Genomic DNA, 14,807 nt, shown 5'->3' with positions numbered 1-14,807 from the left:
AGTCCCCTCATGCCAACCTCACAGTGTAGGGCTTCCATTCCGCTGTTAGAACTGCAGGAGGGACACCCCAGGTTGAACCCACGTGGGCACCACAACGCGATTCTTTCAAGGACAGAGGCGCCTCTAAAGAGAAAACGCGGATCCCTAAATGAAAAAGGGAGTCTGATACCAGAGGTCGACCCTGGAGCAGAATCACCATTGAAAAGAGAATTTACCCGGCAGCTTAACCGGGTCTGCGTTAGGATGTCCGGTTCCCACCGGAGCTGTAAGAACCATTAGAATTGAGTGCAGTTACTGCTCTAGCACCCATCCAACAATGTTATGGGGAAACGGTTACGTGTTTTCTCTTTGTCAAGGAACTTTGAGAGGTACGTGTACCCCATCCAGTGGCACCAAGAAGGTGGCAGTGTCAGCTGTGCCCCAGAGGGGAGTTGGTGCCAGAGAAGGGGAAATAAACATCAGTAGTCAACTTTTCTCTGCGTTGAGGTGAAAAATCTCGTGACTATACCCATAGACAGCAAAAAACAAGAGAGAAAAAGGAAAGTTGTAGGTGGTTTAGGTGTTCCTAGTGGGGGCAAGAGACAAGAACGAGCTGGGTTGCACTTAAATGGCCTTCCCAAGTACGGATACACCTCCTCTTAAGTGCCTATAACTGAAACCCTATTTTTAGACCATTCTGACTAGAAATAAAGTACATACTGTATATTTAAAATTGCAGTCAAGCTAATTGTTCAGGCCTTCCCTTCATTAACTGATCTCTCTGCTTCTGGGTTTTAATATTCTACATTATAATAAGAATATTCAAATATTCTAAAATTTAGTACAATTTGATGGAAATAAATACATCAAGTATTTCAGGCAGGTACACACCTGCAGCTTTTTCAAAAATGTTCAGCACAAAAAAAAAAAAAATGTTCAGCAGGCCTTTGTCCTGTTTTGTTACAGTAGCAGATTGGGTTTATAATTAGAGAAGGCAGTCTGCAGTAACCTCTAGGTTCTCCTCCATATATTGAACCAACTATATATAATTTATGATATTTTTTCTTTCAATATTTCACACTTTACCCACAAGAGGATCATTTATCACTATTTAGCCCATGCAGGCAACTTCCTGGTACTAATACTTCTAACGGTATTTCATAGCAAGGAAGAATTTAGAAAATATGTAAACCTGGAGCTTACGATACACCAATCATTCTTAACAAATGCAAGCAGCGTGACCTCGTTCTTTGTACTCTCAATGATTCCCCAACAATAAAGAAAAAAAATGCCCAAATTACTTAGTCAAAACATATCACTTATACTCTACCTTTCCCACTATAAAGAACAACAACAAAAAAAAAGAATGATCAGTGATATTGACCAAAACAGCATTGTACTACTACAAAAGTCAAGACATAAACCAATGGAACAGAATAGAGAGCCAAGAAAAAAACCGACATAGCTATGACCAACTGATCTTCAACAGAGTGGATAACAATGTACACCAGAAAAAGGAAGCTCTATTCAATAAACAGCACTGGGGGAAGTGGATAGCCACATAGAGAGGAGTGAAACAGGAGCCCCATTGCTCACCATATTCAAAGATTAATTCAAGATGGATAAAAGATTACTTCATATAATCCATGAAGCCATGAAATTCTAGAAGAAAAAGTAGGAAAAAGTTTTCTAGACATTGACCTAGGGAAGGAATTTATGACTAAGACCCCAAAGGCAAATACAGCAACAACAAAAGCAAGCAGACTTAAATTAAAAATCTTCTGTACATGTTTCTTCCATGCATTCAGCCATCAACTATTTTATCCTCCACAATTATATAACTTATATTGGAGAAAAGTTAAGCATTAAAGTAGAAAGCAGAAAAATTTTGCCCTAATTTTAGAGATTATATCCCTAAACACACACACACACACACACCAGTGCCAAAAAAAGTCACACATTTTAAGAGATGTTGGTGGAAGTAAAATTGATCATTCCCCAAAAGTGTATAAATTGCAAGTAAAATGGATGTGTGTGGCATGTCTAGGTATGCTTGACCAGGAACAGACCTTCAATCAATTTTTTAAAGTTATACATAGATAACATCCCCTTGAAATGTGTATGCAGGCTCGCCACCCATAGCACAGTGGTTACAGCGCCAGCCACAGACACCAGGCTAGAGGGTTCCAAACCAGCCCGGGCCAGCTACACAACAATGACAAGTGCAACAAAAAATAGCTGGGCATTGTGGTGGGTGCCTGTAATCCCAGCTACTTGGGAGGCTGAGGCAAGAGAAGGGCTTAAGCCCAAGAGTTTGAGGTTGCTGTGAGCTGTGATGCAACGGCACTCTATCAAGGGTGACATAGTGAGACTCTGTCTCAAAAAAAAAAAAAGTGTATACATTTTTTGGCACCCTCTGTGTATATAAACATACACACACACACACACACATACCATAGAGTATACTTGGTCATACAGGTATGAAATTTCTTGTGCAGCAACATGGACAGAACTGAAGACTATTAGCTGAAGTATCTCCGAAATAGGCAAAAAAAAAAAAAAAAAAAAGAAATGCCTCATGTACTCACTAGTAATTAGGAGCTAAATGATGGGTACACAGGGGCATAAAAGGATGTGAAGGACATTGGAAGCCAAGATGGGAAAGTTTAGAAGGGGGCTGAGGAATAAAAACTCACCTATTGGGTACAATAAACTCTATTCTGGTGACACGCACACCGGAAGCCCTGACTTAAGCAGTATACAAGGTATCCTGGTTTAAAAAAAAAAAACTTAGTATTTTGAAATTAAATAAATAGAGTGGCGCCTGTGGCTCAAGGTGTAGGGCGCCAGCCCCATATGCTGGGGATGGTGGGTTCGAGCCAAGCCGGGCCCGGCCAAAACTGCAAAAAAAAAAAAAAGATGAAATTAAGTAAATAAGTAGAATGATTAGTGTTACTAAACTCTGCCCCAGTTTTAACCCTGCAGAACTTTACAATTTGCATTTTCTTATTCAGAGAGACTTCCCTACCTTAATTTTCCATCTATAAATCCAATCCTCATTCTTTAAAAAAAAATGTATTTCCCCAATGTGCTAATAGGACTGAAGCTTTTTTTGTTTGTTTGTTTTTGAGACAGAGTCTCATTTTATCGCCCTGGGTAGAGTGATGTGGTGTCACAGCTCACAGCAACCTCCAACTCCTGGGCTTAGGCAATTCTCTTGCCTCAGCCTCCTGAGTAGCTGGGACCACAGGCGCCTGCCACAACGCCCGTCTGTTTTTTGTTGCGGTTTGGCCGGGGCCAGGTTCAAACCTGCCACCCTCCATATATGGGGCTGGTGCCCTACCCACTGAGCCACAGGGGCCGCCTGACTGAAGCTTTTTAAATCCTGTGTGTGTGTGTGTGTATTTGTTAAAATCTTTTCAAGGATGAAATTGCCACTATTCTCGAAATCTATTTCTATACAAACTTACCCCCTCAAAGGACTATGATGGTTTAGCAAGTAATTATTTTTCCTCAGAAAAATTATGTTACCATTTCTATTGCAAACTCTTTTTCAGTCATCTACATAGTAACTATTGAGCACTGAGTTAAGAAAAGGGAGAAAAATGATGAATATTTCTCCATTTTTCCAGAGAATATAAGGAATCACCACCCATAAGGGGAACCATTTTACCCTTGGTTTCCTTCAAAGTTTCAACTGGAGAACATCTATTAACCAGCAATTTTTCTATGGTAAAACTAAGAAAAATTTGATTACTAGAAGCTATTAATCGAAACATCTTCCCCTGTTCCCTTATTAAAGCAAGAATGATACACAATAAGATAAAATAAAAACATAATTTGATTTAATGAAGAAACTTCAGGAAATATTCTTTGGGTCTTCAGGAAGAGGTCCAAGTCTGCCGCTGTCTAAGCTTCCATGTGTTCCATTGTAGAATGAGAAGTGATGTTCATCGAGTATGTCCCTGAATAAATGTTCAATAATCAGTAAAAAATTCAATTGCGTTATATTCCATTTACTGAGTGGAAAGTGATATTGATAAGTTTTTCAAAAGATTTCCAATTCTTTCCTTTTTAAATCCTTTAAAGATTTCTCTAGGCACATACTGAATATAGTCCAAACATTTCAACAAAACCATACAAGTCTTCTTATAATCTGACTCCAGCCTCCTTCTCAAATTTCTTCTCTCACCACTGGCTCATTTGACACTTGAAGTGTTTCCCATTATCAACTATCATGTTCTTTCAAGCCCCAGTGCCTTTGGACATGTGGTTTCCTTCATGTAGAATAACCTTCCCATCTTCACTCACCTAAACAACTCTCCTATCCATTCACCAAATCCATGGCTAATAGAAGCATTACTTTCTTTCTATTTTTTTTTTTTAGACAGAGCCTCAAGCTGTCACCCTGGGTAGAGTGCTATGACATCACAGCTCACAGCAACCTCTAACTCCTGGGCTCAAGCGATTCTCCTGTCTCCACCTCCCAGGTAGCTAGGAGTAGCTATTTTTTGATTGCAGCCATCATTGTTTGGCGGGCACGGGGCTGGATTCAAACCCTCCAGCTCAGGAGTATGTGGCTGGCGCCTTAGCCGCTTGAGCCACAGGCGCCGAGCCAGCATCACCTTCGTTTTGAAGTCCTTTCTGAGTGCACCCTCTTCCTTAATTAGTTTTTGTGCTGCTTCTCTGCCACTTACACTGTCCTGTTTATAGGTTTTACATTGAATACAGAACTTAAGTGTTCCTTTTTGTGTCTTTGCATGAGTCTGGTTTGTTCTCAAAGATGCATCTTTGCATTGGCATCACTTAGTATGATAACTGGCAGAACAGAAGGCTTTTGTTTTTTTTTTTTGAGACTGAGTCTCACTGTGTCCCCCTGAGTAGAGTGCTGTGGTATCACAGTTGCTTACAGCAACCTCAAACTCTTGCGTTTAAGCAATTGTCTTGCCTCAGCCTCCCAAGTAGCTGGGATTGCAGGCACCCGCCACAATGCCCAGCTGTTTTTTTCTCGAAGTTGTCATTGTTGTTTGCAGGCCTGGGCTGGATTTGAACTTGCCAGCCCTGTTGTGTGTGGCTGGCACCCTAACCACTGAGACACCAAGCCTTCTTGTCACTATTTTAAAGATGGTTTAGAAATTAGAATATTCCTGGCTTGGCACCTATAGCTCAAGTGGCTAAGGCGCCAGCCATATACACCTGAGCTGGTGGGTTTGAATCCAGCCCTCGCCTGCCAAACAACAATGACAGCTACAACCAAAAAATAGCTGGGCATTGTGGCCGGCGCCTGTGGTCCCGGCTACTTGGGAGGCTAAGGCCAAGAGACTCACTTAAGCCCAAGAGTTGGAGATTGCTGTGAGTTGTGCACAGCACTCTACTCAGGGCGACAGCTTGAGGCTCTGTCTCAAAAAAAAAAAAAAAGAATATTCCTAAGATTTCTTTTTTTTTTTCATTTGGTGCCATGCTTTTATTCAAATGAAAGGGGAAAAACTACACTGTACCAGGAAATAGTAAATATGACAGTATTTTACAGCACAGCATCTTTAAAAAAATCTGTAAGCAATGCTCTAGAGTGGACAGGTAAGCACACCATACACTGTACGTTGCTCAGCAGTGTCCATGAAACCATGATTATATAGCGGAATTTGACTTTTATTCCTAAGATTTCTTATCCCATAATGTCCATGGGAAGAAAAAGACTATTTGATTTTTTAAAATTCTTACTTCACTCATGAACAACCATTAGGTAGTTTAATATAGACAGAGAAGAAACTCATATTGCTCCTATAGGTCCCTGCAAAATGCTTCTTGAATTCATTTTTGTATCTACCATGCTTTATTCTCTTGCATCTTTTTGAAAAGCTTTCTGCTCTTTAAAAATCATTGTTTAAGCCCAGGACATGGTGGCTCATACCTATAATCCTGGCACTTTGGGGAGGCCAAGATGGAAGAATTGCTTGAGCCCAGGAGGTCAAGACCAGCCTGTACAAGAGTGAAACCCCTGTCTCTACTAAAAATAGGAAAAATTAGCCAGGCATTCTGGTGTGAGCCTGTAGTCCCAGCTAGTCAGGTGCCAGCCACAATGCCTGGCTGTTTGTTTGTTTGTTTATTTAATTAGGCCTGGGCTGGGTTTGAACCCACCAGTTCTGGAGCATATGGCCAGTGCCCTAACCATTGAGCTATGGGCGCCCAGCCATAAATTCTCTTTTTAAAATATTTTTACCATTTAGCATGTATATTTTCAGAGCTTCCAATAATGTAGGTTAAGTGCCTAATAGCTAACAAGAAATAGCTTGGGTCTGTCCTATACCATGGAGTGATAATAATGATATGGCCATATTTATACATAGTCCAAACCAATCAGACATAAGTTCTTTTTATTTATTATTATTATTATTGTTTTTTGACACAGAGCCTCAAGCTGTCGCCCTGGGTAGAGTGCTGTGGCATCACAGCTCACAGCAACCTCCAACTCCTGGGCTCAAGTGATTCTCCTACCTAAGCCTCCCAAGTAGCTGGGACTACAGGTGCCTGCCACAATGCCTGGCTATTTTTTGGTTGCAGTTGTCATTGTTGTTTGATGGGCCTGGGCTGGATTCGAACCCACCAGCTCAGGTGTATATGGCTGGCGCCTTAGCTGCTTGAGCCACAGGCGCCAAGCCATAAGTTCTTTTTTTTTTTGCAGTTTTTGGTCTGGGTCAGATTTGAACCCACCACCTCTGGTATATGGGTCCGGCGCCCTATTCCTTGAGCTACAGGCACTGCCCCATACATAAATTCTTCATGATGGGATAGTTCATAACAGCTAAACATCTCGTGGAAGAAATCTTCTGATGCCATGGTTAAGTTCAAGAAATACTATCTTCTACACTGGGTCAACTGATTGGCTTTTTTACTCCATGGATACATTATTAATCACATATTAATGTATATGAATTATCTTCCATTAATAAAATATTAAATTACTTTGTCTTCATTTTCTATATTTTAGTACTATTAATTGGTATATTTTTATCAATAAGAACTTAACTTTATCCAAATTATTTTACTACTGGTATGTTAGTATTCTGCAATTTTTTTCCCTTTTATTATTATAAGGAGACTTCCATTTTAAAGATACTTTGTGTGAAAGTGTCAATTTAGGGGTGGCACCTGTTGCTCAGTGGGTAGGGCACAGGCCCCATATACCAAGGGTGGTGGGTTCAAACCTGACCCCGATCAAACTGCAATAAAAATTAGCCAGGCATTGTGGCAGGCGCCTGTAGTGGAGTTGGAGGTTGCTGTGAGCTGTGACACCATGACACTCTACCAAGAGTGATAAAGTGAGACTCTGTCTCTGAAAAAAAAAAAAAAGAAGAAAGTGTCAGTTTAAAGGAGAAATGAATCAAAAGTCAAATACTGACTTTATAACTGAATCACCCTTATTTTAGAATAATATTCAATTTGGGGCCAGGTGCAAGTGGCTCACACCTGTAATCCTAGCACTCTGCAAGGTTGAGGCAAATGGATTGCTTGAGCTCAGGAGTTCGAGACCAGACTGAGCAAGAGTTGAGACCACCATTTTCTATTTCTCTACTAGAAATAGAAAAATAGCTGGGCATTGTGGCCGGTGCCCATAGTTCCAGCTACTTGGAAAGGCTAAGGCAAGAAAACCACTTGAGCCCAAGAGTTTGAGGTGCTGTGAGCTATGGTAATGCCATGGCACTCTACCCAGTGTGACAGGGTGAGATTCTGTCTCAAAAAAAAAAAAAAGGGTATTATTAAACTTGGATATTTCCACTCACAAACAGCTTTTCAGAAGTAAAAGTCACCTATATTCAACTTAACCCTCTTTTCTACCTCTAACTAAAAATATCTTTGAAGGGCGGCGCCTGCGGCTCAGTGAGTAGGGCGCCGGCCCTATATGCCGAGGGTGGCGGGTTCAAACCCAGCCCCGGCCAAACTGCAACAACAAAAAAATAGCCGGGCGTTGTGGCGGGCGCCTGTAGTCCCAGCTGCTCGGGAGGCTGAGGCAAGAGAATCGCATAAGCCCAAGAGTTAGAGGTTGCTGTGAGCCGTGTGACGCCACGGCACTCTACCCGAGGGCGGTACAGTGAGACTCTGTCTCTACAAAAAAATATGTATATATATATATATATCTTTGACTTTGGCATCTAAGAGCAGATCCAGTAGTCACTTTTCAGATTAGATATTTTTGGTTCCCTGACAAGGAATCAGATTAGATCTTTAAAATAGATTACTTAAAGGAATGAACTGTTCCTCTGTCACTGTTTTGATGCTTATCTAATACTACAATGAAATCACTTTAAATCTATCTTAAAATTTTATGATTTAATGTGTATTTTTAAATCTTACTTTGGTAAGTATGAATTGGTAACTGGAACGGGATATGATCTCTTTTTAAAAAGACAGAAAGCAGTTTTAAATCTGTTCCCACTTTACGAGTAGAAAGATAGTTGGTAGATCAATGCAGATTCTCTGAATTTATGAGAATATCAATTCATTATCTTGGATGGGATCGAAATTCCTACGTGGGGAGGAATCGGTTACATACCCCTGGCAAAGGAGTGGGCCATGTGACTGACCTCCTTGGGGGGCTTCTGTCTGTAGATGGAGAAGCAGGAAGACAAAGGACAAAGGAAACTCTAATTAATCCTCCAACTAAACAAAATAAACAGATCACTTGTTTCAGCAACAGAAGCAAACTGTTGACAATTGAGAAAAGCCACCTGCAGGTGTTTTTGAACAAAAGCTGTCCCAAAGCCCCAAAACATCATTGTCCAGGGCAGGGGTCAGCAAACTTTTCCTATAAAGGGCTAGATAGTAAATATTTTTGGCTTTGCAGGTCATATGGTCTCTGTTGCTACTCCTCAGTTCTCCTGTAGCCCAAAAAATGGCCAAAGATTATATAAAAGAATATGTAGAGTTTTGTGTTCCAATAAAAGCTTTATTTACGGGCATTATAGTTGAATTCATTTTCACATGTCAAGAAGTATTAATTTTTTGGTGTTTTTTCAACCATTAAAAAAAATGTAAAAACCATTCTTAGTTTGCCAGTCATTAAAAAAAAAAAAATAAAACAAAACAGGTGGTGGGCTGGATTGCCCCATGAACCATAGTGTGGCTGTCCTCTGATCTAACTTAAGTCTAATTCATTAGAAAACAAAATATTTGGCCGGCAGTGCCTCATGCATGTAATCCTGGCAGTATGGTTGAGTTCAGAAGTTTGAGACCAGACACTATACTAGGCCTTGGACTGTGAAGGCTAACAAGATAGGCGTGCTCCCTGTCCTTGTGGAACTTATGGTAAAATAATCACAGCAATATCTAATTAGAAACTATTGTATAATAAGTGGCAACAAAGGAGAAGAACAGGGTGTCTACACCATGAATTGTAATCTGACCCGGGGGGGGGGTTAGGACCGGTTTCCCCATGGAAGACTTCTTTGTCAAGCATTAAAAACTGAGTATGAGGTGACATGATAACGCAGGGATGGGAAGGAGAAACCCATTTCAGGCAGAAGGAACGGCAGGGGTAGTGACGTGACAGCACAGTGTCCCTGGAAAACACAAAGTGAAGGCGAGGGAAGTGAGCAAGCAGAGACCCCGGAGAAACGGGAGAGCAGAAGCGTTCAGCACTGAACGGGTCTTTGTTCAGAGCAGTCGAGCTGCACTGAAGGCCAGGACAGGGTCAGACTTGCATTGTTAAAAGCTCACTCGCTGCAGTGTGGAGAAGGGATTAACAAGGGCAAGAGAAATAGTCAAAGGCCGTTAGACTCTAGGCCCTAGAGCCAAATACCTTACCTTTGCAGGTACTATTCCTGAAGCTTCATGTGTACCAACTCACACCCCCAGAGGTAGGCACAGTTATCCACTCCTTTACAGAAGTGGAAACTTAACTAAGGTTGCCTCTCAATTTTCCCTCACTACAGCCCTGGTGGCTTCTCATAATCATGGGGAGTAATTGCAAGAGAGAGATCAGAATGGTGTAGAAATAGAAGCAGAAAGAAATGAAGAAGGTGTGTTTTATGGGACCAAAGCCTCAGCTCAGATCCTAGTCTCCTTTCCAAGAAATTATATTGTTTACTGGTAAGGAGGCCCAAATTCAATGACAGAGGCCTTGTGAGAGTGAAGATGGTCCTCCAGTAGTTAAGTCCCAATAAACCCATCACAAGTTGAGAATATCTCATATGAAAAACTGCATTTAATACCTATAACATCGTACCAAACATCATAGCTTAGCCTAGCCTACCTTAAATATGCTCAGAACACTAGCATTACCCCATGTTGAGCCAAATCATCTAAACAAAACCCACTTTATAATGAAGTGTTGATTATCTCGCGTGATTTATCAGATACCAAAAGTGAAAAACAGAACGGTTGTATGAAGACAGGTGTGGTGGCTCACACCTGTAACCTTAGCACACTGGGAGGCCAAAGCAGGTGAATTGCTTGAGTACATTAGTTTGAGACCAGCCTGAGCAAGAGCAAGACCCCATCTCTACTAAAAATAGAAAAATTAGCCAGGCACTGTGGCAGACACTCACAGTCCTAGCTACTCGGGAGGCTGAAACAAGAGAATCACTTGAGCCCAAGAGTTTGAGGTTACTGTGGGCTATGATGCCATGGTACTCTAGCCAAGGCTGACAATGTCTCAACAAAAAGAAAAAAAAGTATGGTTGTATGACTACTTTTAATAAATGATACTGAATGCATATCTCTTTCATATTATTGTAATGTCAAAAAACCGTAAGTCAACTTCTGATAAGTTGGAGATCATCTATAGTCATTGCTGCAAAAATACATCCAAATGCAATATTTGGGACATACCCTTAAACAGTACTGTCTGTTTATCTAAAATTAAAATTTAACTGGCTGTCCTCTATTTTATCTGACAACCTTAAGGAAATAAACACATTCCTTCCTGTAAGTCCTAGATGCCAGCTGGAGACACCTGGGCTCTTGAGGTTTAGAAAAGCAGCCTAAATATGTACCGTATGCAAGTCGAAAGCCCTCTGGAGGATTCTCATGAATTACCAGGCAGGAATGTGGGAGTGGGATAGGGGACTCCAGGCTCATTCTTTCTCCCTCAGGACTCAAGTCTCACACTCTTCCAATGGGAAGAAAACCAATCACGGTACAGAAACCTTGTGAGTGTGGTAGATTTCAAGGGAGGCCTAGGAGTTGAAGGGAGCAGTTCCATCAGGCAAAGGCTTACAAACAACTTCAAGCAACATTTTTTATATGCTTTCTGTTTTGGAGATCTTTTAGAAACCACCTATCAGCAATGGTTTCTCATGGCCTTCTGCCATGACCCCAGGGTCAGGTTCATCCTGTTAACTTGCCCTTTCCCCTCCTCTGTCATCTTCTCAGTCCTCCCTCAATAACCAAGAATTTCAGTCCTTCTGGAGAGCGAATTCCCAAACTAAGCCGTTTTGACTCCCTCTCTCACGTTTTGTCACCAACTCATATCCAAGACCTCAGGCCTCTCAATCACTTATTAAGGCATTCTTCCAAACAAAAACAATTTGAAATCCTCCCTAATAAGCACTCTGATGCCAGCAGTTAAAATCATGATGTTTTTGTTAAATTACTGCAATGGTGTTATTTTGTTCGGCATGCAGAAGAAAGGATATCTCTTTCGGTTGTATTCAGTGGGGCCTACTTTTACCAGTTAAGTCATTATTCTACTGGGGGAAGTTTAATTGCTTTTCTTGGCCCGCGAATAGATACGTTTAGAGTTAAGGAGCTTGGCGCCAGTAGCTCAGCAGCTAGGGAGCCAGCCACGTACACCAGAGCTGGCAGGTTCAAACCCAGCCCGGGCCTGCCAAACAACAATGACAACTGCAACAAAAAAATAGCCAGGCGTTGTAGCAGGCACCTGTAGTCCCAGGTACTTGGGAGGCTAAGGCAAGAGAATCGCTTAAGCCCAAGAGTTTGAGGTTGCTGTGAGCTATGATGCCACAACATTCTACCTAGGGTGACAGTTTAAGACTCTATCTCAAAAAAAAAAAAAAATTAAGGCAAACTCTAATGGGCCACATTTGAGATTTCATTATAAATTTTGTTATAGAGTCTAAACAAGCCTGTTTATTTTTTCTGCTTTTAAATCGAATTCAAAATTAAAAGCTGATTACATTTTTCAAGGTAAAGGAAAAAAGTTTTGATAAATATGGTATATTTTCATATAACTGAAAGCATTACCTAATCTTTTTATGAAAAATGAATAAAAGGTACTATCAGGTAAACTCAGGTGAGAGTGAGGAGGAAAGGGGAGGCAGGAAGATATGAAAAGGGTGGGTTTGGGGGACCAGAACTTTGGCTCAGAACCTATTATCTTTTACAAGGTTTCTCTTCTAAGTTTAGCTTTACTCAGCAGACATTTTCCAGGTAGCTTCCAGCTAATTCAAGAGAGATTAATCTTATTAGCTGATTAGCATAATAATAATATACAACAAATATTTATGAACAAATAATTTCCATGGGGTCATCTACAGTAAAGTGAAATAAAAAACAAGGCTGGGCACATTGGCTCATGCCTGTAATCCCAGCACTCTGGGAGACCGAGGCAGGTGGATTGCCTGAGCTCACTGGTTAGAGACCAGCCTCAGCCAGAGCGAGACCCCACCTCTAAAAATAGGCAGGCATTATCATGGGCACCTGTAGTCCCAGCTGCTTAGGAGGCTGAGGCAAGAGAATCACTTGAGCCCAAGAGTTTGAGGTTGCTGTGAGCTATGGTACCATTGCACTCTACCAAGGGCAACAAAGTGAGACTGTGTTTCCAAAAAAAAAAAGAAAGTAAAAAAAAGAGTTTGGTTAGTCATTGAAATTCTCTCAAAAACAGAGTTGCTATAGTTATTTCAAAATTATTAGTGATAGAGTCACCTGTTGGATTCATCTGTTTATCTTTTTAAACTATCTAGTTATATATATGTATGTATATGACTGGTATATTAATTATATAAATGATAAGCAGATTAGTAACATAGCAGCCACACTGGTAATTGATAATAGAAAAGCAGAGGCTCAAAATCAAGTAGCAAAACAACAATCAGTTCGTCCTTTTCCCCCAATGTTTGCCACACCAGAAACTATTTATCTGCTACATACAATAAAGTTCTAACATTTTTACAAATCAACAGAAAAAATAAAATCCTCTCTTAGAAAAGTATCCCTTTAAGACAGAAAAAGATTCACAATAACTGAACAATATTTAACTTACCCTTCAAAGAGACACCTCGCCTTTAGAGAATTATGCTCTTTTCCTCAATCAATGAAGCAAGTAAACCTTTATATGTGAGGCTTTTTCTTTTTTTCCTCTCAGGAAACTTCTCAACTTTGCATGCCCCACTACCTTAGCAGGCCACATTTTCCATGGACAAGTTTTACAAACCATATGTAGATATCTGATGGCTGTTGTGAAATCCCACTCAACACAATTTAGTATTTTGGATCTATTTATAGAAGCCCTGCTATGTGAACATTTTTAGCCTGTACGATGTCAGCCTGGTAATTTTCATGCAAGTAGGAAAACAATTTGTTCTAGCCTCCAAAATGGTACTGACATCAAAAGTGTCCTTCACACGGGAGAACTTGTGACTGAAGAACTTCCACACACTCAGTAAAAATGCTGGCAACAGCACGGAAGAGGCAGAGCTGGTGGCCGAGCAGGGACTCTTCGTGGCCGGTGTGGTGGAGGCAGAAGTCGTTATTATCAAGTGGTTGTGAGGGAGAAAGTATCTGGGCTCCAAGTTCATCTCTCTCTCTCTCCTGACATGAAGTACCTGCCAACATCACAGAATCTGCGTAGTGGCTGTTATGGTTTTGTTTCTTTCTTTCTTTCTTTTTTTTTAAATAGCAATTACATTACAGGCCCCAACCTATTTTTCTAGCACCATCTCCCACTATTCTATGATACTTTATTTTTATTTTATTTATTTATTTGGGACAGAGTCTCATTATGTCATCCTTGCTAGAGTGCTGTGGCGTCACAGCTCACAGCAACCTCAAACTCTTGGGCTAAGCGATTCTCTTGCCTCATCCTCCCAAGTACCTGGGACTACAGGCACCTGCCACAATGCCTGGCTATTTTTTGGTTGCAGTTGTCATTGTTGTTTAGCAGGCCCTGGCCAGGGTCAAACCTGCCAGCTCTGGTGTATATGGCCGGCACCCTACCCACTGAGCTTCTGGTGCCAAGCCTATTCTCTGATACTTTAATCAAATTGACTTATATTCTATTCCCAGATTCCTTCACTGATATCCCTTGCCTGCATCGTGGAGAAAGGTCTCAGAAGAGCAGTGTCCAAGCAGGTTAATAGGGAATTGCAGAGAGCAAGAGAACAGTGCTTTGTCCTTGTGCATTGACAGCCCTGGGCAGATAGAGAAGTCTGGCTGCAGCCCCTAGGAAGGGCCCTAAGAAACCTACCACTGAATCGGAGGATGGCGAGAATTAGACAGACAGCAGAGCCCTCTGAGCTCATTCAACACCCATGAGTGGACGGGTTAACAGTGGCTGTGAGCTACTGTCGATGTTCAGGGATTGCATTAAAATGTCCTCAAGGAACTGGGAATGAGAGGGGTCTGAAGGTCGTCTTGGAGCTCATCATAAAGTCAGCACATAATGAATCCGAGAGAAGTCCAAAGTCACCGTGAAGAGACAGAACGACTTCCAACCTTGTCTGAGAAGGATAAAACATGTCATTTTATCTAAAAAAACTCCAAGAATGTGCCTCAGAATGGAGGTGGTTAGCCACAGAGGTGGAGAAACAGGAGAGATGGAGAAAGCTGCTGGCAGCCTTCCTTCCAGCCCCGTAGAGAGAAGACACTGTGAC

At 41.2% G+C, this 14,807-nt stretch overlaps 1 long non-coding RNA gene across 1 annotated transcript in view; it reads right to left on the bottom strand.

The window, feature by feature from the left end:
- Positions 1-3,852: 3,852 nt before the first annotated feature.
- Positions 3,853-14,807, bottom strand: part of LOC128575850 (uncharacterized) — a 37,494-nt gene continuing 26,539 nt past the window's right edge. The window contains exons 3-4 of the long non-coding RNA XR_008377185.1: positions 13,199-13,760; positions 3,853-3,944 (exon numbers count right to left, since the gene is read on the bottom strand). This is a non-coding gene — a long non-coding RNA (uncharacterized LOC128575850). The remainder of the gene's footprint in view (positions 3,945-13,198; positions 13,761-14,807) is intronic.

This window comes from Nycticebus coucang, chromosome 23 (assembly GCF_027406575.1).
Source record: "Nycticebus coucang isolate mNycCou1 chromosome 23, mNycCou1.pri, whole genome shotgun sequence".
NCBI lineage: Eukaryota > Metazoa > Chordata > Mammalia > Primates > Lorisidae > Nycticebus > Nycticebus coucang.
This window is presented reverse-complemented; position numbering and strand designations above follow the sequence as displayed.